Here is a 21,502-nt window from a genome sequence, read left to right on the forward strand (position 1 = left end):
GTTGGTGTTGATTAAGTTGTAGTCCTCACAAACATATTGTTTTAAATGACTGATAATTTTTATTTGCTGCAGTGATAGGCTGCCCGGACTGTTCCTTGCCTCCCCACCCCCCACTCCTGTTTCCCCTGTCCCTCCCTCCCTCCCTCCCTCTTTCCTTGTAAGCTTAGAAATTACACAAATGCCCCTGAGGTAGACTGCTGCAGGCCCTTTGCTTTCTAGGTTTGTTGCAAATAGATCCGGTAGCCACTAGAGGGAAGGAGACAGCTGGCTTTGCTGACTGCTTGACGGTGCAGCATGAAGGTGAAGAAGCTGTCAGAGGACTGCTTGCCCAAGGAAAAGGTTTAAAATATGATATGAAGGTTAGTACAGAAAGAAAAAAAAAGTATTCTTTTCCTCTCATGCATTCTCTTAATAGGGGTACTTTTAAATGAATAATCCTAACCCCATGCTGACAATAAACTGTAGCAACAAACAGACATTAGAAATACTCTGTGTTAATGTGTTGTGTGTGTGTGCGCGTAACGCGGGTTTGTTTCTGTACTACACAGAAAACATTAAATGGAAGAGTATTTATCGAACAGGCAGTAACGCTCAAATTTCAGTGTGAAATGAAAACTTTTCCAAATGCTCAGTTCTGTTTCTGCTTCCCCATAATGAAGCAGGGAGGAAAATAGAAAGTGAGAGAGCAGGAGAGGAAACAAGAGAGAGAGAACAGTGAAGAATGGTGAAAACTTCAGCATCTTTCTCAGCAGCCTTTTTATTAATCATCAAGTTGCTGATATACAAGACCTCCACTTAAATCAGCACATTATCTGGTCTCATACTTATGGATAATTGATCTGTGGTGGGGCCTCATGTATGCCTTTATTTATTTATTTATGCCAAGGAAGCCTCAGATCCTTTGCATTGTTAAAGAGCTATAACGTAGAACTGTGGTTTGTTACATTTACTCTCCTGAGTATAATTGCAGAAAGATCATTCAGTTTCCATTTGGAAAGCCAGTGGCAATTACTGGAATACAATGTATCATGCATTTGCTCACTGGATATAAAACGTATATACTAATTCGCAATAAAATGTAACAGCTGTCAGTGCATTTTCTGCTCTGTTACTTCAATAAATTGGAACTCTGACTAGAAAATGGGAATATCGTATTTTTACACAGTCTGTAATGTGTTTGCTTTTTGCAAATACAATTTGTTTTTTCCCCCCTTGCAACAAAAATTGTGGTTTTGTTATTACTTTTGGTGGATAAATATTCTTATATCAGAATACATTACACATAGATCTGTAAAGAAGTGATAATATTTTCTTTATTTTATTGTACCCAGTCTCCAGTAAACAATATGCACTTAACCTACTTCTGCCACATGCCAGTTTTATGTTGTTTATATTGCAATTGTGGGGGGGGGGGGAGGTGGAGGGAAAGTTTGTCTTCCCATAGTTGCACAGGTGTTGTGATTAGCTAGTTAACAGTTATTATATGATGCTTCTATCTACGTATGAATATACATTTGCATACAATACTTAGTACATAGCGCTTAAGTGATATAAAATGTATCTACCCCCATATTCATACAGGATGTACTTGCAAACTGTTTTGCAAGTGATCTAAGCACAGCACTTTGCAGTCTGAAAGAGTCTGACTTTTATTTAAAATAAAATTCCTGCACATTTGTTCAATTTTGTTACTTGGGGTCAGACTTTTCACAGATAATTACCCTTTTACACACTGTGAAATCAAACTGCATTGGTTTATTTGGCTAGACTCTTTGCTTCTGTTCTTTATTTCCCAGAAGGTTAACATGCTGAAAATCTAGCTGCAAGCTCAGAGTACTGTCTCTTTGTGTTGTTAATTATCCCGTTGCATAATTATTAATATCGGGAGCAGGAAGAGGAAACAAGTATACCAAATAGTTGTGAATGCTAGTGTTCTGGCAGGAAGCTAGCCCTGCATTAATAAAAAGTGCCTATGCCAATATCACAGAAGATAGGGAGCGTTCCTTGTTAAGGATCATTTATTAACTGAGATCATCTTTTAGTTCGCCTTGGGGTAATGACTAATGTCAATGGCAAATTTCACAGTTGTCTAGAGAAATGAATTAAATTTGTAATAAAAAGCCCTTCGGCTTGTTGTACATGTTCATTTATTGGAGTAGTTGAACTAAGAGAATTGTAAGGCAACCAAGAACATCAGCTTAATTTTCCTTACATATAATAATGACCTTTACACTGCATTGAAAAAAAAAGTTACCTATTATAGACTGGTAAATTAAATGAGAAGTCCCTTCAAATGCAAGATAAACTAAGTAACAGTAGTTAAACAGTCCTTGAGCTTTAAAGCTTTTTGGTGAAACAAAACCTTCTTTATTTTATGTTTCTTCTCATTTAAGTTTTGCTTGGGTGCTTTTAAACTCAGACCAAGCAAAGGGACATCTAAAAAGAGTACTCAGAAGCAATAATAATCAGTATTTGTAAAGTAGAACTAGTTTTGGATGGGTAAACAGAAGTTTTGACGACAAACCTGCTAGAAATTATCCTTAATGTGATAGCGCCTCACTCTAAATAATGCATACCTGAAGTCTGCTTGATTGGCTGGGAAATGAACACTAAAAAGTTTTGAAATCATACAGTGAAATCATGCAAGTGTACAAGAAACGGAATGATGACAAGGACTCCTCAGTTATTGTCAAAGTTGAAAACTGTAGCAAATTTCAAACTGTTCCCTGTAATTAAGGATGAGTGGAACTCCTTTATTGTCTGGTGTACATTGTAGATTGAATAAAGATATTACATTTTCTTGCATGGCAAGATAATAAGGCTCTATAGCAACTCTTTGGACTGTGCAATTGCCTATCTCAATAATACCTCATTTTTCTTGAATCATATGAGTACAAAAAGAACCTAAGGATTAGCCCTTTAAGCAGATATTGAGAATCTTGTGGCCATTAAAAAAGAGAGAGAAGACTATTTTTATATTAATGTCAATATTGAGAGATGATAGATACAACAACTGAAAGGGACATGGGATTCTATCAACATATGTGTTTAGACCATTTTATAAAACATTTAAAAACTGCAACCTTCATCTGGGAATTGAAGGATGCTAAATCATGGTAATAATCTCAACACTAATCTGATTAAACTGGTAGATAGTTTATATCCTATTAAAATGGGTTGTTTTGTAAAAAAAAATACACCACATTTCTGTATTTTCTGCAGCAATACAGAAGTAGCCATTATTTATACATTTTAATGACTCATGACTTTATATTCAACTATTACTACAAGATGTTTTCAGGTTCTGCAAGTATTTTGTGATTTCCCCCTTTCTAAGAAATGAGTCTCACTGGCAAAATAATTTGCGTGCAAAATACAATTTCTGAAGTTGGGGCGGTGAGCCACTTGATTTTGTAGCTTTTAGAAATGTAACACATATAAATGCATTGTACAGAAATACAATACATTGTATTTATCAGCTAGTTTTGTAGGACTAGTAATATCTTTAAAACTGCATGGTTTGCATCTTGAGTATACACAGGAAGGTCTTATAACATTGCAAATGGAATTAATTGCTTGCTTTGCCAGTGATTCGGCACCATGAGCTGCTGAATGCCATTTAAAGGGTTAACTATATTGACTTTCCATCTCATCAGTTTCCTGATGAAGGAACCCTGCCTGATTTGTCTATTTAGTATCTGTTCAAATAAATATATTTTAATAAGAAGCATTTAAGGGGTTATTTTGGACACAGTAACATTCACTGATCATAAGAGAAAGTTAATCTTACCAGAGTTTATTTGGCTATAATGGAAGTTTGATTTATTTATTTAATTCCATTACAAAATTGATGTCACCCCTTTCTGCTAAAATATTGCTCAAGGCAGCAACCCTGGTTGCAAGGATTTCTGAGCTGAGTAGCTGAAAAGAAGTGCATTTTGTTTTTATCTGTTGTTTATCTGCAGTGTACAGTGTCATAAGATGTGTTGCCAACATGGCAAGGGACAGAAAAAAGAAACTGCCTTAGACTGTCATCCTGAGCATCTTTACCTCAACAGAAAGTCTGTTAAAACCAATGAGAGTTATTTCCATTTACTTTTTTCAAAAAAGATTAGTGGGCCAGTATATCATTGGTCCTTAAAATATAGACACAAACTTGGTTATTCACATGGTAATTAATATTCAATTCAAAGTTCCATGCAATCGATCCCATATTTGAGTTTCTGGAAAGGCATTCTGGGATCATACCCTCCCTCTTACACTTATGATAATGGGGGAAAAACCCTCCCCAAATGTGTCATGACATCCAAAAAAATCTCATTAAAATCTGCCATCAGAAATAGTGAGTTGAGTTTACAACACTTGAGTTTACAAAAAAACTTCATCCTCACATCCTGTGAGAGTTCAAAATGAATGTTAAAATGTAATGTTTACAATATTTTCTAATTTTTTTATAGTTATCACAGCTGCATTTTCAGAAATGACATTTTGTATTGTTCACTGAATATTAAAGTAAGGTTACGTATACAACAGTTTCCAGCAAGGATTTAAGTTTTTAGTTTATATATTTCAGAGTGACTACACTCTTTCCTCTTGCCCCCCCCCCCCCATTTAATTTTCTCTCACACTTTTTGTCATTGTGTTTCTGGTAGTCTGATCCTAAATCCTGTTGTGTGTATCTGGGTATTGTCAACCCAGATTAACATAGTTCCAAATATATGGTGCTTATGATGATTCCTTTCCAATTTGCAATAATTGTAATAGGAAGAATACTGCATTTTAAGCCAAAAATACCTTATATTCTCAAGAGCACACCTGTACAACACACACATTTACTCATGGGATTCAATAAACGTAGACTGTATATATTTTATAGTCCAGACAAAGAATATATAGAGTATTTGAACTGTTTTTGCAGTGCAAGACCAACAGTCTACCAAAAAAGACTAAACAGTTCATGCTCTTTAATTCTTTTAAATCTTATATAAGCTGTGAATGACAGCTGCCATTGATTTGATTGGTTTTGGAGACATCCTGTTTTGAATACAATACAATCCTCATACATCATTGAGATCATATTTTATTTTAATGGACATATAGTGCTGTTTCTCTCAGTGTAAACAGAAACCTTTGCATTACTTTTCAGTAAGTCAGCATCTGAGTAGCGATATTTTGTGCTGCAGAGCATGATCTAACATTTAAAGATCTCAGCAGACCATTCCTGTGGGTTCAAGTAGACCTATTCGATCTTCTCTTCCTCCACCCTATCTGGTTAAAATGGTAACTGACGGCATTGGCTTAAATTGTATGTCAACTCCAATTTTTAGTTTCTCCTGATGATATCTAAAAAAAAATCTGACTTAAAAAGCAAAGTTGGGCATTTTTCTAACCAAAAAACAGATTTCCCCCCAGTTTAGTTTCACACACTTTCAGATAAAAATTGATGCCTTGTTTTAAAAGTGCTTATTTTCAATACATTTCTTAACCTACACACACACAAAAATTCCGTATGTACAGTATCAAGCCATGAATGAAACAGAAATAGGTGGAGCTGTCACAAATGATCCTCTTTCTTCCTGAGCTAGTATACAATTCCCACTTATTCAGAGAGGCAGTTTTAGAAATGTTTTTAGAAAATGCAGATGTGCAGCGCATTCTTAATCAGAACAGGAAAAGAGTTTGCACTCCCCTTTTAACCATTCTCTCACCTCAGCCCTTTTCAGCATGTAACCTTATTCTCTGTGGGATTACTTGGATGGAAACCAATTAGGGAACTGCTCAGACAATATAAATGCATACAGATTAGTACAGATTGAACAGTACCATTGCCAACTAATCATACAGTATATAAAGCCCTAAACAATATAGATATTAGGGAGTGATGGGGAACTGGATTTATATTGTCAGAAAACTGAGCACAAAAATGCAAGCTGTTCAAACTATTTATTTAAGTAATAAATAAAGTATGGGTCTGTTTTCCTTGTTTGCTCTATGGCAATCTTCCCATAAGTAACCAACTTTGTTTTCTACATTGCTTAATATTTCTGCATGTCTGTCTCAGCAATTACCCTGCCTTCTTGGGAACATCACTTTTGCTATTCCTGTAACTGTCTATTGCTTGATTCAGATATTATGTTTTGGCGTGGTATGGTTTTTCTTGGGAATGTGGTTGTGCTCCCTGTCATTGTAAAAAAAAAATCACATCTGTTCTTCAGTCTCAAAATCCTGCTGCTGATGTGTTTGGTGTTCCTTGTCCCTTCACAATGACATGTTGTAATAGCCATGTGCATAGTTTTGAGATGAGGAAAATATATGCATAGTTCATGTGGTCCTCCATGGGGCTACTCAGTCTGGCAAGATCAGCATGGCCTATGTATGTTTTGATTGCTTTGCTTTTTGATTGACCGATATCTTGGGTTTTCTGCCAAAGTCTGTTGTGCTTCTTTGTGACAGGTCTCTGAAGTTGTGTTGGTGAAAATGCAAAAATGCAAATGAACAAACATTTTTGTTAACTATTTCTATGCCACATGCAAGAATGCGGGACAGAAATATGTCCTCGTTACCAGAATATACGGCAGACTCCCACAAACAGCTCAGCACTGGGGAATAGTTTAAAGACAAATTGCACACCATGACATCATGTGGCCACTCCACTTTCACATTTCATCCACAGCATAGTGTGTGTTCTTCACCCTGCTGTATCATGTGATAAAATGCTGTTGTAGAAACATCCATGATGTCCAGGATGTGTTTGTGTGAATCCAATTCCTTTTCAAGAGGCAAAGGATATTCTGATGGACTTTTAAAACTTGGTTCTCATATTATTTGGAGCCTCTGCTATAGTTTTGCTATCCATATTGCCCCGTTTCACATATGAAGATTTCATGCTGTTGTTCCTTCACAAGCCGGCATCAACCCTGCCCTGGGATAATGGATATTTAGAGAAAAGTCATGCATAGGCATCTCCTATATGAACTGGACTTTTTGTATTTTTCCAGAGGAGTAGGAAGAATTGTTATTGTGCCAGGTCCCACACCACTGGGTACATAAGAACTAAGATGTAAATGTATACACTCTTCATATCTTTGAGGCTCCTAGATAGAATAAAAACTCTGCATCTATTTAAACTTACCAATAGAACAGAAATAGCATAAGGGAAATCTGGTCTTTTAAGAATGTGGTTTCTTTTACTGAAATCAAAGCAAATCAAATTGGCATTTCTTAATGAATACTGTGTTTAGAAATCCCACCTTTCTCATTCCATCATTTTAAAATAAGGGTGTTTTTTTTTTAAAAAAAAGTGCTAGTCCTTATCTTTGGGCATGCATTGGTAACACAACTTACAGTCCTAAGAATGCTTGCCTGAGAGTCAATCCAGGAGTTACATTTTAGCAACTCCAAAATGGAAGTTATATCTGAGAAAAACTGCTTAAGTGCCTATTGCTACGTATTACTACGTATTACTACGTACTACATATTACTACGTGCCTATTGCCATATTACATGGCATGGCAGGATCATAAAGAAGATGGTTAAGTTGTACCTATGCCACATTTTTAATGACCAGAGTATGCGTGTGACTACTTGGTAAATTGGCCGTGTGCATTATCCTGTTGCATGGAAAAGTACATCATCTGCACATGAAATGCAGCTATGTGGTAAAACACTAATCTCTAACCATCCTTTGTGAGATTTGCGTCTGAGGCCTATTGGGCAGGAACATTCAGAGCTGCCTCACAGCTTGGCCATGCATACTAAGGATTCAAGTATGATTAGCAACTGACTCAAGGAGCATGAGCTGGTTTGATGCTTTGGCCTAACAATCATAAGCATGCTTACAAGCTATGGTGCCATTTTCTTCTCATTTCACACGTGGGTTCATGTGTTTGTTCCTGTGTCTGTAAACTTTTTGCATAGTGACTTTCTTATTTTATTTTACATGAGTGAAACAGATCCAAAGTGCAATCTACCCTTTGATGAAACCTGCCATACCAGAGCAAACGCTAAGCATGTGAACTAATTATTTTATTTCATAGGATGGGAACAATATCAACAAGGGAGAGGGAATCATGATGATGTGCAGGGGGAATCTTTCTCTCCCATCCCATCCCTTGTGCTGACAACAACTGAGGCTTGCATCTTCAGCAAAGTTGGTTGCAGGTTGTGATATCTTAGTGGCACATCTTTCTTAAAGAAGCAGATATTGCTTCTGTGATTTTAAGGTTTATATAACCTCCCTATTTTTTTAACATTTCATATTTTTTCTGCAAACCTGGGGCTTCTACCAGGGTTCTAGAAAAATGCCCACCATCTGTCCCCAGCCTTATTTTGATTCAGAATTAGATATCTGCATGTGGGAACACACAAAGACTTGCAAGAGGCATCTAATTTCCCACTCCCACACCATTTTTTCTTTCTCTTCCCTGAAATTTCTCATAGCTTCTCCACTTTTCATGCTTCCATCTCCCGTCCCTCCCAAACAGCAATCTGCCTTTACCAGTTGCTGTCTACAGTTCTCATCCCTCCCCCACCCCACAGCCTATACTTGGGAAAACTGTGCCCTGTTGTGTTGTGCCAACCTCTGGGCCTGGCCTATTTGCATGGTAGGGAAACCTCAAGGAATTGAGGGATGGCACCTCTCTTTCCCCTACATCCCCCTTCCCACACTATTTCCCCTTTCCCTCCTCCTAGCAACTCCAATATCCTCTTCCCTTTCCCTGTCTCATTCTGTCCCTCCCAGCCTTTCACCAGCCTACCTTTTTCTGCCTCCCATCTTTTATCTTCCTCTACCTCCTACCTTAATTATTTATTTACTTCATTTATGCCCCACCTTTTTCAACAATGAAAACCAAAAAAGCTGACATTATTCTCCTTCTGTCCTTTTTATCCACATACTAACCCTGTTGTTAGGCCAAAAGTATTTGAATGGACCAAAATCACCTACGCTCATTCCGCACACACAAAATAATGCACTTTCAAGCTGCTTTCACAACTGTTTTTGCCATTCCGCACAGCTTCAAAGAGCCCTGAAAGCAGCTTGAAAGTGCATTATTCTGCGTGTGCGGAATGAGCCCTAGTGAACATCTGTAGCAAGGTGAGGATTCAACTCTGGGTCTCCCAAACCCTACTCTAAATCTCTAACACTGGCTTTTATTGAGTGGCTGCTGTTGAACAGCAGCAAGCATCCAGGCCAAGATGAGTCACACAAATCAAGTGGTATCAAGGGACCAATTAATTGTTGCCAGGGTCACAACAATAGCAGCCGTTGAGGGAATCTGTGCTTAAAGTTACTGGTACTCCTTTTGCTGTCCAAGTAGGGGAGGAGCAGTCCATGGGTGCAGAAGGAGACACATTGTGTAGGTAAAATTTGGCCACAGACTTTTTTATTAGTGTGCTGGCAAAAGGAAGCAGAGGCACAGCATAGGGCAGGGGTAGGGAACCTGCGGCTCTCCAGATGTTCAGGAACTACAATTCCCATCAGCCTCTGTCAGCATGGCCAATTGGCCATGCTGGTAGGGGCTGATGGGAATTGTAGTTCCTGAACATCTGGAGAGCCGCAGGTTCCCTACCCCTGGCATAGGGGATGGATCCAGCACTGGACAGCATATCTGCTGTCCCCCAGTGACCACTGGGCAGCATGTCTGCTTTCCCCCACTAATAACTTCCACCCAGCCTGATGGATGGGGGAAAACACCAAAACCCGGAGCATCAAGATAGTGGGAGCCATCTGGCGCTGGCCTCTAGATGAACTCCCCTTGCTGCGAGGGGGCGCGAGCCACCAGCGGCCCCTGCCTGGCATGCGGTTCACAGGCTCACTCCACCCCCCAGGTCTCTTATGGAGGCCCTCACCAAGTTGGGAGGGCCGACACACAGGCTCCTCCTCCCCTGAATGGATCAGTACCCATGCGCAACCTGCCAAAGAGCGAGGCCACCTTATTCCCGCCAAAACTTCCTAAGCCAACAACCAATCACACAAAGCAGATCTGGTGCTGGGCAGCCAAAGGTCCATACCCCATTCCGACAGGTGGATGCTGTCATTCCGATACAGTGCTGGAAGAAGAAACGAAATGATTTGCATGTATGCTGTTGACTTCACTGTGCATTGTGTTTTGCATTAATTCCTAGATGTATTTTATTAAGGGGAATTCTGTAAGTATAGCCATCCTTTCCCTGTCTTCTTAACATTTACTTTGAAACAATACTTGGGGCTGTTTTAGGAGGCTTTGGTTAAGCTGCCAGAAGGATGTACTTTAGTATTTATGATGTCCTTAGCTGGTAATACTTAACTTGAATTTTAATGGAATCCAGTAATTGTTTTTAATCTATCGATACCCACCATGAGTTTTCCACACAGGGTAGGTTATAAATTTAAATGAATACATTTGTTCTCATATAGGAATTTTTTTGAAACCCAAATGAAAACATGCCAAAATTTTGAAATTTAATAAGGGACTAATTGTATTATTCAAATTTTCTGTTTCGGGATTGTTTGACTTGTAGCAATTGCAGTGTTTGAAACCAGTTCAGTGTGAGAAGGGATCCAGCTGTGGAATCAGTTTCTTTGCAGTTGCTGTCCCCACAAGCAATCATGACAATTCTGAACTAAGAAACTATTGTTCATATTGCCAGGTGAAATAAAACGTTATTCCATGCAAATGTTACACCATAAAGATAATGGAGAAGCAGTTAGGAGGATGACATGCATTTTGCCCAGAGCATGAGGAGTATTCCACTAGATATGTTGCTAAAGGATCGAACCTTGCAGTTCATTAAGACTGGTTGCTATATTCCTCTCGATTTGGGGAACTGAATAATCTCGAAAACCCTCATATAATGTCAATATGGCCTTTGATGAAACAAAAAGAGGAAGGATACTAATATGTGAGTCGTTTAGCAAGAAAGCAGCCATTAGTGAGTGTGCAGTAAAACATTGTTGCTGGAGTTGCCATTATTTTTGTGCGCTGTGTGATGATGAAGCTGTAGAAACAGATGACATTCAAGATGTTCATTGAGTGTTTTGTCCAAACCATGACCCGGGCCTTTTTTGAACGCACACCTTAACACAGATTTTCCCATTGGTCACAACCTGTGCTTGGAAACATTTTCTGTAAAATCATTCCACACACTTCCTTTACATATACACACCCTGGCTTTTTTGGGGGGGGCGGGGGGGGGGGGTCCTGCCCACCTTATCTCTTCAGTTGCATTTGTTCCATATATTACTGCTGAAGTGTATTATTTCTGATGGTGGTGTGACGTTATCTGTGATGTAGGAGAAAAACCCTCTCACTTTTTTTCATTAGTGCAGATGCTCCAGCATTACTGCACAGCTACATTTTGAAACAATGATTCAGCAATGTCTCAGCCTCTATTTCTACTATTGAGAACTACCAACCCAAAATGCATGTTAAAACAGCTCCTGGAGCAAGCACCATTACCTGAAGGAATAGAAACACGTAACCCCCTCCCGCTAAAAGAATGAAAATTTTCAATCAAATTTGATCTGCAGTAATGCACAATCATTACTGCAGCATTATTCGAATACTCCTAGTACTCTTTTCAACTTTCAGTTGAACTCTTTTCAGTTTCAGAATCACTCTCAACCTTAATGTTACATCACTAGTTTAACATGACAAAGAGAAAAAAAGAGATTCCTTTTGAAACAGGACAAAGGAGAGAAGAAAATGGCTGAAAGGGAGGTTGGGCATGGATAAGGGCCAGATATTTGCATTCAATGGAAGCAAAAACGAACTAACTACTGGAGCAGGCACCGTTACCTGAAGGGATAGAAACACATAACTCAACTACCGTCTATAAAGAACCATATTTTTCAGCCAAATCAGAGTTGCAGTAACACACTTTGGCAGTCCCTTCTCAGTTTCCTCCTGCAAAAGAAAATTCCCTTGTCAGTTTTATTTGCTTCTAACTGCAGACACATAGTACCTTTGCCTTAATGCGACATCACTCATTAGGAACAAAATTGACAAAGTTAATACAATGGACCTGGTTAGTGTCTGTGCCATGATGTGATGTAGGAGCCCACCCTCCCCCATCAAAAACTGACCCTGCTTGTTTGTCTACTCTGTCCGAATATTCCATTGCATGTTCTGTAGAAAACTGACAAAGCTGATCCAATGTACTAGGTTGTGTGTGTATCTCTGCCTGAACATTATATCGCTAATTTGACATGGTAGAGATAATTTTTGAAATCCTTTTGAAAATGGAGGATGGGGAAAAGAATATGCTTGAGGAGAAGGTTGGGTAACTACATGAGGGTGTGGATAAGGGTCAAGTGTTTGGTGGGGTGGAGAAATAAATACTGTTTCAACATGATCACACTCGCAAGAGAAGCTGGGTCAGAAAATCAAAAAAATCACAGAAGAAGTGCTCAAGAAAACTATAGAAGAAAAATTTATGGAACCTAATGGAGGAAATAAATGCAGAATTAAAAGGAAAAATGGCAGCAAGGCTCTAGTTTGGAAAACTATCTTTTATGATATCGACAACAAGGCAGAAAAATCATTAATTTTAAGTCTTCACCTGATAAGAACAAAAACTGAGGAGGAGATCATTGCAGAGGACAGTCTACAAGCCTTGGGTGGGGGGGTTGCAGTACTGGCAAAAAGTCAGAGTACAGTGTTTGAAGAAATGCAATGGGCTTCTCAAGGAAATCTTACAGGAGATGCTAGACACTTTTTACCTGGCACAGGAAAAGCTGACAAATGACAACACACCAGAAGCAGACTATGAAGAGACAGTAATATCCCCTTTTGACTGTGGCCTGTTCTAAAATATTCCTGCCAGTAACCATTCTGAAACACAGGAAATAAGTCAGGAACTACTGGAAACACAGAAAAGACTGGATATCCATATAGAGCCTCTAAAGTATTTGAAAGCAGTAGTTCCTACCTGCCTCAGAAGATGCATCTACAGCATCTAAATGTACCTGTGAATTGTTTAACTCCTGCCACTTTTTTATGATTCTCACATCAAACTCTCCTTGTTTCATAAATGAGGCTGTTTAAGAAAATGAAATTACTTACTTTCACTTTTTAAAGTTTGGATTATTCTCTTGAAGAATCATTTTCTATTTTCCATGCTTCAGTTAAAGTGATTTCTAAATTAACTGCTGCATAAACATTTTCAAATGTCAGTTCTTTCTTTGGCTGTATATTGGTAAAGTTCTTTTAACTGTACAGCCCAATAACCTATATTCATTAACTTAGGAAGCAGCAGCAACAGTAGTTTTTTGAAGGATTTAAAATGCAACCCGAGTGGGAGATGTGAGCAAAACAAGATGAGTCATAGTGTAGTATGTTAGTGAAAATCTCTGTCATCTGCTTTAAAAAAATTCTGCAGTGTTTATGAATAGAATTTTTTAAACTCTAAAACTGTTTACTACAGCATTCAGGAAGAAGCTAATTACAGAGTAAGATCATCATATGAAGTCTTTTTAATGCATATTTTCAGAAAGATAGAAGGGATAAGTAATCTGTAGCAGTACAGTTATAAAGTTTTTACTTTAATTGCATTATACCAGAGAAGCTGATTAATAGTACCTAGAGACCCAAGGCCTTAAATAAAAATGTCATTAATACATTTTCATATGGTAGAATTGGTTAATAGAACAATGTAAAATTGTGATCTACCAAAAACTCCAAATAATAATCCAGATAGCCCAGGATAGCCCAATCTCATTAGATTTTAGAGGCTCAGCAGAGACAGTGCTATTTGGATGGGAGACCACCAAGGTCACTATGCAGAGAAAAGCAATGACAAACCACCTTCAAATGTCTCTTGCTTTAGAAACCTTAAAGGTCTCCATAAGTAGGCTGCTATTTGATCGCAGGAGACACTCCAGTTCATGCATTGAAAGGCTGTTGATTTTTCTTCACTGGAAATCACCCACATCATATACCCATGTTGGGCCCTCAACTCTCTGGAGTGGCTTTTAGAAAAGTATGCAAGGTCAAGCTGGGAGAGGATTTTGATTGCTTCCCATTGAGTATTTAGGTATCTAAGTCATTTCTTTTTCTTCGTAATTTAATAAGACATATATGGAAGCAAAGTGTCATTTTATGTTACACTTCTGTACTATTCAGAAAACACTTGGAATCATCAGTATATCTATTTCTCAAGTGTGGGGAGGTCTGTGGATGGATAAATTTAGATACTGTGCCCACATTGAGAGAAAGGAGATTTCTCTCTACAGATGTGAGAATCTAAAGCTTTTCAGAGAAGTCTAACATATTTTTTTTGAAATTGGAAGGTTAAATACCTCCCAAAACAAAAACATTCTCTGCATGCACAGAGCATTTACCAGAAGGGAATTGTGCCTCAGCTGCTCCTGGGTCCCTATTGGAGGGCCCTATTGGCTGCCAGGGGCCCTGGAGGGGGAAGAAGGGGTTGGGCATCTAGGAGAGTTGTTGTTGCTGCTTTGTGGGAAGGTGAAGAAACAAGCAGGTGACAAGTACAGAGGCTCCTTCTTGCCCATCTCTATAGCTGCTATACTTTGTTTCACAGAAATATGTTATTGAGGGGCAGTGGTTGAGAAAATTGTATGCTTCTGCATTAGAATAAAGTCCTGAATGAATATGAAAATTATCATTCATTTTTACACACTGCCTTTGTCAAAACTATTACTTCGTGCATTATTGGACATTGTACTTTAATACAAGAGCATGTATTTTTACTTCCAAATGTTCAAACAGATGTGGGGAGCAGGGTTAGGTAGGTGCTAGGACCCAGATGGAGCATTCTACAACAAAGAAGGTCTGTGTTAGGATTTTACAAGTGCCTGATTCATTTAGTCAAGCAAGAGTAAACTGCTGAAGTCACATGCCTAGAATCACATTAGCTTCTGGAAAGATCTCTCTGCTTCTTTTTTTCAGTAAAGGAGGAGCGACAGACACACAGTGACATATAAACTGAGAAGATACCCAGACTGAGCACTTGCATAGATATAGTTTGCTGTTCCTATACTTAGTGTAAATTCATTTGTTATCTAGTAATGTTCTACAAAACAACCCACTTGTATCTGTGCCCTACTATTTGCTCTGCTAATTCATTGCAGTACAACAAAAGGTTATGGGCCCAGAAGTTTCCATTGCATATACATTTCTCTGTGATGCAAAGTGAGTTGCTTAGATAAAGGAAGTTCCTAAAGAAGCAAGATATCAGAAGAAGAAGCCACAGTGTGTTCCTCTAACCCAGCAACAACTGTTTCAGCAAACTTAAGTAAAGTACAACCTCCAAACAAATATGCCCTGGCAAGAAGTCCCCCCCCCTTTGTTTGGATGAGCAAAATGTTTTGATCTGGCAATTTTGTATGAAGCATGTTCTTGCTGTTCAGAATCTATCCCATGCGACTGAACAAAAAAAGTCTCAAAATGCCTTATGAGCTGCAAATCTGCTCATGATCTTTGAAAAAGTTATTATTTTATTTATTTATTTATTTTCGTATACCGCCCAACCCCCAGAGGGCTCTGAGCAGTGTACAGTAAGGCCAAAAAGGCAAACAACAATATACAATAATATATAAATATAAATAGCACATTTATATTTATGTATTGTTGGAAGAAAAATACTGTGTAAAATCAGTTAAGAAAATAAGACTTCTGAAACGGAAGTTAACAGTGCAAGAATGAAAGAAGGGGCAATTTGAATGAGCATTTAAAATAGATAGTTGATATGCTTGTGCAAATCAGGGCAGCTGGAAAAGTTTTGGAAAATGAAGATGTGATTTCTGTAATCCTGGGGTCTTTGCCTAAACGTTTTGAAAACCAAGTGTCTATGCTTGAGGCCAGAGAGTCATTAGACCTGAATTATGTTCTGAATTATCTAATAGATACAGAATGGGAAGCATCAAATGCAATGAAAGACTTATCTGTGCTTAGAATGCATTGTTTGTATTGGAAATTTTTATATTTTAAAGTTTTAATGATTGTTACTAAGTTTTTGTGTTGTGACCCTCCCTGAGCCCTGCAGAAATAGGATGGGATATAAATCAAATCAAATAAATAAACTGTGTGAATGAAGTAATTTTCTTTAACTGTTGAGGAAGAGTATATATGACTAGATATTGTTGTGAATCCTTCTCTGACTTCAAAGACACTCAGGCCGTTTCCGCACGGCGGTGGAAGGGGTCGGGTCGGCATAGATGACGCTGACCCGACCCCTCTGGGACCGTTCGCATGAACGGTCCCAGAACCTCCTGGGATGACAGCGCAGAGCTGCGCCGTTGTCAGGGCAACCCACCTGTCCTGCAGCACTCCGGCACGTCGCTGAGGCCAGGGGACACGCCCCCCTGCCCTGCACGACAGCTCCGGAAATTTTTATATTTTAAAGTTTTAATGATTGTTACTAAGTTTTTGTGTTGTGACCCTCCCTGAGCCCTGCAGAAATAGGATGGGATATAAATCAAATCAAATAAATAAACAAACCGCTCGGCGACGCGCTGGAGGGCCGCAGGACAGGTAGGTCGCCCAGACATGGGGGGAGGGAAGGCGCCGTGGAACCGCTGCCATTCGCACGGCAGCGGCTCCAAGCCGCCATTTTCCAAAAACCTCGCTGGGCAAGTGAGGTTGGAAAACGGCGGCTTCATGCCGCTTGCACGGCGCGGCTGCGAAGCAGCTGCGCCCCCTGTGCGAACGGCTCCCTGGGGACGGCGTTTTTGCTGTCCCCAGGCCGCCGTATTCTGCCCGTGCAGAAGGGGCCTCAGACACGATATGAAAATTGGCATGGGTTCTGAAATTGTGTCTGCATGTGTTTGAAGATAGCTCATCAAAAATTTTTAAAAGAGACAACTATATATTGCTGAAATCGGTAGGACAAGCTGAGTACAATCATGTACTTTTCAGACTGAAAAGGTGCCCAGTAGCGGAGCCTGCAGAGCAGACATCCCAGCAAAATCTTTAGCAAATAGCTGCAGGCATGGAGAATCCCTGTAGTATCATGAAATGTCGGGCGCAAGTAGCAGAAAAAACTGACAAGAGAGTTTTAACAATCAGGCAATAAAAATAAGACACCTTCTCAGCTTCTGGCATCTGCTCAACAAGAGGAGATGACTTAGGGAGAAAAGGCTTGTAGTTCTGCATGCTCAAAATAGGACAGCTCGAGCTGAAATAAGGTGTCCTGAGGATGTCTTGGGGAAAAAAGCTGTGCGGAGTTTCTCCTCTAAATGCCTTTTTTCCCATCCTCAGGACATCTTATTTGTGTTGTGTTTTTCTGTTGGGATAAAACCAGTTTAGTGGAATGTCTCTAAACCTACAGCATGTTAGTGTCATGAAATTATCTCAAAAGAAACACGAAAATTTAATCTCTCAGTGTCTAATTTATAAGAAAATATCATAAACATCTTTGTTAATATACTAATATACATTTGTCAAAGCATTTTTAGTCTCTTAGGCTCATTCCGCACATGCAGAATAATGCACTTTTAAACTGCTTTCAATGCTTTTTGAAGCTGTGCAGAATGGCAAAATCCACTTGCAAACAGTTGTGAAAGTGGTTTGAAAACACATTATTTTGTGTGTGCGGAAGGGGCCTTATATATATAAATATAAATATAAATGTATATAATTGTGCAGAATCAGTGGTTAGCTTGGCAATAGGGAGGACACATTATTTCTTATAATATAGATTGCATATATTTCACATTAAGTAGGCTGTTACCAAACAAAAAGTAAAAAAATCCAATTCATGATGTTATCCACAATTTTAATTAAGACTTTGAATGATAATTTCTTCTTCATTCAAACCCATGTAAATCAAGGCTAAACCCATTGACTTGTCAAAGTGATGTGAGTAGAGATTTGCCCTTACACCTTGGATGTTGCATACATGTTCCAGTCATTTTAGAGAACTTTCATTTCTTTGTCAGCAAATGAGAAAGAATACCTTTAAACATCTGCTTCAGTATGTTTCATAGACCTTGGTATTTTGACATCTGTGTGTAATTTTTGTAGAGAATATAAGGTATATTTGCATGTTGGATAGTGCTGTGGTTAGGAAAGAATGTGTATGAGATGGTGCTTTGGTTTGAAAAGTCTGTACAGAGTCCTGTTTTTTGTCAGATTTCCTGTTTGTTTTGGAAAACATGGTTTAATTTTTCAGGACTTGATTATCCATTTGCATTAAATAGCACCAATATTGCAGAAGAGCTCTCCTTGTCTAGCTGTTGATATTTTATTAATACCACCCACGGTGCAATCCTAAACACAGTTACATCCTTATAAATCATTTGAAGTCCTTTGGCTTATAAGGTGGTTACTCCGTTTAGGATTGCATGATTAATGTCTTGGAAAGTGTAGTTGAAACTCTTCCATAGCCAGTCAGTGTTATAGTAAACTGGCTCTCAGGTTATACTGGTAAAGCCTGGTAAATGATTTTGAATTTGTGCCATCTCCTTTCCAAAATAGTGTGATTAATCTCCAGACTGATATTTTTTAATTTAGAATGGAATTTTATATGAATTATGGATTTTATTTAATTCCATCATGAAAGTAACAATTTGAAATTTCAATATTCTTGCATTTTTGTAAGAAAAATATTAATTAAATGTTGTGGTGTAGTTTCTAAAAAATGCTTAACAGTGTTGATATAGAGATTAAAATTGGATATTGGGGCTCATTTTTAGATGGTGATGTGTTACATTAGCTTTATACTTTCCGACTAGCTACTATGAAAAATTGTTCATATTTCCCTTGCTACCTGGTATCCAAAAGAACCATTTTAATATATAAGCAAGATGCCAGTTGTCACAAAAACCTTAAAAAATAGTACATCAGTAGTATTATTAGAAAATTATTAGAAAATGATCCTAGCCAGAGTGTAGTAGAATTCTTTTCCCATCTCCATCTGATAAGATATTTTCTTTTTAACAGATAAATATTGTAGCCTTGTAACTCTGTATAGACTTTTTTTTACTCCATAGTTCATACCCTGCAGTATACCAGTGTGGTGTAGTGGTCAAGAGCAAGTGGACTCTAATCTGGAGAAAGGGGCTTGATTCCTTACACCTTTAGATCAGCAGCGGACCCTTATCTGGTGGACTGGATTGTTTCACTGCTCCTGCACATGAAGCCTGCTGGGTGATCTTGAGCTAGTTACAATTCTCTCAGAACTCTTTCAGCCCCATCTTCCTCACAATGTCTCTGTTGTGAAGAAAGGAAAGGAATTTGTAAGCCACTTTGAGACTCTTTACCATTTCGAAAAGTGGGATAGAAATCCAAACTCTTCATCTATTTTTAGCATTTACAAGTATATGTGCTAAAATTTGGGCTCAGTTTAAATTTTAGCCTCTCAGGATTTTACAAAAACAATGGGCACCATCATATTTCAAGAAGATAAAAGAAGAACTTCTAACAAAAGACAGAATATGAAGAAAGATCATTGGTCTTAAACTATGAAGAAACATTTTTAGATTCACTGCAAGTAAACGATAGTCACAGTTGTCTGTTCTACACCTCATTATGCCCCCCCCCTTCTATAATGTTGGGTTGCCCAGGTTTCGCCATACTTTATGACCTGGAAGAGAACATTTGACCTAGACCATCAATAGACAGAGAAATGCAACAGTGACTTAAAGGCCGTTTCTGCACAGCCAGGAGGTGCCCCCACGCCGGCAGGAGTTCTGCCGGCGTGGGGGCGGGAGCCTGCTCGCACGCAAGCGTGTGAGCAGGCGAAGGGGAGGCTGGCAGACAGCAGGCGGCTCCACACGGAGCCGCCTCTGCGCCCTCCCCCGCCCCACTCACGGTGTCCTCCTCGTCTCCTGCAGGGCATCGCAGCTATTACATGCGCTGCCCTCCAACCCCTGGAGGTGGGAGGACTGCTGTGAAGGGCTCTGCGGCACTTCCCGCAAAGGCGATGAGGAAGGACGCCGTGAAGATGAAGCGGAGTCAGAAGAACTGGCGTCTTTCCGGCGGCGCTGTTAGCGCAGCGTACGCAGGGAAGGCAGCTCCCTCTAACAACAACCCTTTAAAGGGTTGTTGTTGTTGCAGAAATGACTGGACGCAGCCCGCAGGGGAAGGGAAGAAGAGTCGAATTAAGCACGCTGCTGCAGCGGCGCCTGTCGCGAGCAACGGCGGCCTGGGGGCGCCTTTTTTGGCGCCCCCAGGCTGTCATAAATGGGCCGTGCGGAAACTGCCAAAGTCTGTAAAAAACTATTTCCAAAGAGCTCCCATACAGTATTTAAATTAAGATGGTAAGTTCAAGTTGCCTTAATTGATTCAAGCCTATCTCCTAAACCAAGTTATCCCCTGCTTTTTCTTTAAAAAGTGTTAGCTTCAAAAAGGGGACTGTTATAAAATTATACCCTTCCTCCAAGCCCTGTACTTTCAATACAATCTTGATCACACTTTTTGAGGGTCTGGATTTTTCTGTGCAGAACATTTAAAATGTCTTGGGAACATTTTGAAAAGACCCATTTTGGGTTTCTTTTGTCCACACAAGGCAGAAAAATAAAGTGTTTCTGGCAAAAATGGTTCTTTCCTTTGAAAATAAAATCCATCATATTTTCAAAGCTACAGAGACTTTGCCAATTCAGTCATCACGTCTATATAGTTTCAAATCTACATCACACAAAACAAGACAATAAAGAAAAAACAATACATTTGCATTATTGGCAGACAATATTGAGTTTATTAATGCACAGCAATGCTGAATATGGTGGACAGCCATGATATTAGATGATAAAACATAGGAAACTTCAACAAATGGTGGACAGTGCAGAGAATAACTGAAGGCAGAAAATGGCAGGGGGCAGAGAAATGAAAGTGGAAGCTTCAAAATTGGGTGGTAGAAATAAAATGTTTCCTTATCTCTGCACAGCAAGAAGAACATTTTGAAAATGTTTCAGGAAAGAGATCGCTAGTTTAGCTTTTCCCAATGAAACAATTTTGGGCCAAAATAAAATGTTCTCCAAACATTTTGGCCTAAAAGCTGTGCGGAATTCCCTCTGTAAATGTTTTATATTCCAGTCTCAAGACATTTTATTTGTGTTGTGCAGAAAAGGGCTTTATCTTTCTATCACCCCATCTCATGTCCAGACATTTCATGGCAAAATAAATAAATAATAATTTTTTTTAAAGTAAGCAAGGAAACATTGAACCATTTCGGAATTCGCTGAAGTACAGCTGATATTCAAAATACTGTCTTTTCTAATATATTTAGTTAGGCCTCTGTGACTCCATGTATATTTGGAAGAGAAAAGAGCTATGGTTTTGCTTTTATCGAAATTTCCTTACTGTCTAACCAATCAAACAAAACTTCAAGGCAGGAAACCGTCCAAGAATATGACACTGTGGGTGATTCCGCATGGGCTAAAAACAGCAGTGTGAAAATGGTGTGAAAATGGTGTAAAAGGGTTTAAAATGGTGTAAAGGGGGTTATACTGTTTTTACTGTTTTCACACCGCTGTTTTTGGCCCATGCGGAATCAGCCTATAAGTGATGTGGCGTAACTGACTCATTTCATAAGGTCAAGAACCATTGCCAATTTTAAT

At 39.0% G+C, this 21,502-nt stretch overlaps 1 long non-coding RNA gene across 2 annotated transcripts in view; it reads left to right on the top strand.

Moving 5' to 3' along the window:
- Positions 1-247: 247 nt before the first annotated feature.
- LOC125431870 overlaps positions 248-21,502 on the top strand; it is an 86,992-nt gene continuing 65,737 nt past the window's right edge. For both annotated transcript variants that reach the window (XR_007244349.1, XR_007244348.1), the window contains exon 1: positions 248-359. This is a non-coding gene — a long non-coding RNA (uncharacterized LOC125431870). The remainder of the gene's footprint in view (positions 360-21,502) is intronic.

The sequence above is a fragment of the Sphaerodactylus townsendi genome, linkage group LG04 (assembly GCF_021028975.2).
Source record: "Sphaerodactylus townsendi isolate TG3544 linkage group LG04, MPM_Stown_v2.3, whole genome shotgun sequence".
Taxonomy (NCBI): domain Eukaryota; kingdom Metazoa; phylum Chordata; class Lepidosauria; order Squamata; family Sphaerodactylidae; genus Sphaerodactylus; species Sphaerodactylus townsendi.